This window comes from Pelophylax lessonae (genome assembly GCF_965119305.1).
Source record: "Pelophylax lessonae genome assembly, chromosome: 2".
Taxonomy (NCBI): Eukaryota; Metazoa; Chordata; class Amphibia; order Anura; family Ranidae; genus Pelophylax; species Pelophylax lessonae.
In genome coordinates, this window is record NC_138769.1 from 122,245,831 (window position 1) to 122,248,647 (window position 2,817).

Sequence of the window (2,817 nt, forward strand, 5' to 3'; positions counted from 1 at the left end):
ATGTAGATCGCTCTTTAGAGAGCATCACTACTATAAACAAGTTACAAACCTACAAGAAGAACACATGTAGGCACAAGCCTATGAAGACCCACAAGCTGTGCCCTTGACTTCTTATACTTCAGGTGCAGATATACTACCAGCAAAACCAAACACAGCTGAAGAGCCAGTAAGAGTACAGATATAAATGCCAACAAACTACAGCAAGTTTAGTGCCTAGGCAACAAGCATTTGAACAAGATAAAGCCCTTGTTACACATTCAAAAGAATGAATACAAAGAAAACACTGCCAGTGCAGTAAAAATTAACATCTCTAAACTGGTTGTTAAGCAACAGTGCCAATATTTTAAAAAATATTTTAAAATATATAGTGTCCATGCATTCGCTGATGGTTATTGAATGCAATATTTGTGTCACATGACCATTTTCTTTTGTTGTATGCAATATTTAAAGAGCCAATTCATTAACCACTTGAATACAGGGCACTTTTCCCCCTTCCCGCCCAGGCCAATTTTCAGCTTTTAACACTGTTGCATTTTGAATGACAATTGCTCGGTCATGCAACACTGTACCTAAACCAAATTGATGTCCTTTTTTCCCACAAATAGAGCTTTCTTTTGGTGGTATTTGATCACTGCAAGGTTTTTTCATTTTTGCTACACAAATAAAAAAAGACAGAAAAGTTTGAAAAAAAAATATTTTTTTGTTTATGTTATAAAATATTGTAAATAGATATGTTTTTCCTGCACTGATGAGCACTGATGAGACTGCACTGACAGGCACTGATGAGGAGGCACTGATGGGGTGGCACTGATAGGCGGTACTGATATGCAGCACTCATGGGCACTGATAGGCGGTACTGATATGCAGCACTGATGGGCACTGATATGTAGCACTGATAGCACTGATATGCAGCATTGGTGGGCACTGATAGGCGGCACTGATGGGCACTGAAAGCCGGAACTGATGGGCAGCACTGATGGGCATTGATAGGCGGCACTGGTGGGCAATAATGGCCACTGGTGGGCGGCACTGATATATGGCAATGATGGGCACTGGTGGGCAGCACTGACAGGGGGCACTGGTGGGCAGCACTGATGGGGAGGGCTCTGGCGGGCTTCCTGAGCCCTGATTGCCATCCCTGGTGGCCATAGTTGGCATCCCTGGGGTTATGGGCGTGCATCCCTGGTGGCTCTAGTGGCACCCCCCCAGCACAGACCCCCCCCCCCCTGTCAGGAGAGCCACAGATCGGCTCTCCTCTACTCGTGCCTGTCAGGCACAAACTGAGGAAAGCCGATCAACGGCTCTTTCTATTTACTATGTGACCAGCTGTGATTGGACACAGCTGGTCACATGGTAAAGAGCCTACGTCAGTTCGCTCTTTACCGAGATCAGAGATGTGGTTTCCCACCGTCAATCGCCTATAGGGCGGGCGGGAAGTGGTTAAAGTAGAGAATCAAATTTGCAGTAAAAAATGAAAAAAAAAAATATTGGTGCAAAAAAATGTGCAAATATTTGTAGCACCCGCCTAGGTGGGAGCTAGAGAGGCAGTATAGTTTTGGATCTTTTATTCTTGCCAGAGAGATTGCCAGGTAAATCTATATTCTTCTCTTCCTACCAGAGAGCAGGATCTGCTAGTGAGGTCTGCTCATGGTGCTCAGGTGCAGCTCAGTTTGTCTGAAGTGTTTAACACTGGTCCAATAGGGAGGCATATTGGACAGTGGAAGGAAACCTGACAAATGAGTACACAGGCATTTAGTACAGCCCTGGTGATTGACAGAGGAAAGTGCCTCAGTACATGCTGGCATACTGTATAAATGCAAGGAGCACATGTGCTCTGGGTCTTTCAGCTAGAGAGCAGAGTCCGGAGGGAGGGGGCGGCTGCTCCTCCTCTGTAGGAATTGCCATGCGCCCTTAGGTGGTCAACTTGAGGGCTGGAGAGTTAGAGAGGAACTGAACCCGGAGGTCCTGCAGAGCTGACTGGAGGCAAGACACTGGAAAGGATCTGATTATGCATATAGTGAGTACAGATCTGTGTCATGGGGCCTGACCTGAGAGGGCCATCTCTTCAGCTAGAAGAGTCAGTTAACGGGTGTCAGTCAAGGGGTTGCGAGAGAGTGTCCTGAAGATAAAGTAGTTGCATCAAGTCTGCTTAATTCCTCCATACAAGTGGCAGTATGGTTAAAGCAGTGTGTCTGCTTCCACAAACAAACAACCTGGTGAGGCCAAGTGAGAGTTGTCCTTATCAACTGTAAACAGTTCCAGTTGGAGTATCCCACTATTCCTTTCTCTCATCCAAGTTCCACAATAAATAAAAAAACCAAAACCCCTGGACTGTTTATTGAGTAACGAGCCATTAGGAGTAACAGAATGTATGTGTGAACTGTCCCTAAGAGACTGTCTGCAGGTAATCAGAGGAAGACTCAAGAAGTCATCACACAGCAAGCCCTACGGTGACAGTGCTACATGTTGAATAAAAATTGTGCTAGAACATTAAAGTAAAAAAAAATAATAATATTAATGTTTTTTATCTCATGGTATTGACGAACTCAGTTTAGTTGCGGGCCGCATAAGCATCACGATTGCCTTCAAGGACAGGATGTCCTGAGCACCCCACTCCCCTCTTACATCAGATGTCAATAGCCCCTCCACCATCAGAAATCAAGAGTCCCTCACCCTCACACAGTGCACCCCCCTTACCTTGTGCTGCTGCCATGAAGAAGCTGGGAATCAGAAAGTGTAGGTTCTGGAGGAGGACTAGAGGAGGGCTGGAGTTCAGAGGCAGAGATGAGGGAATGGTGCTGCTGCATAGAGAGGTGT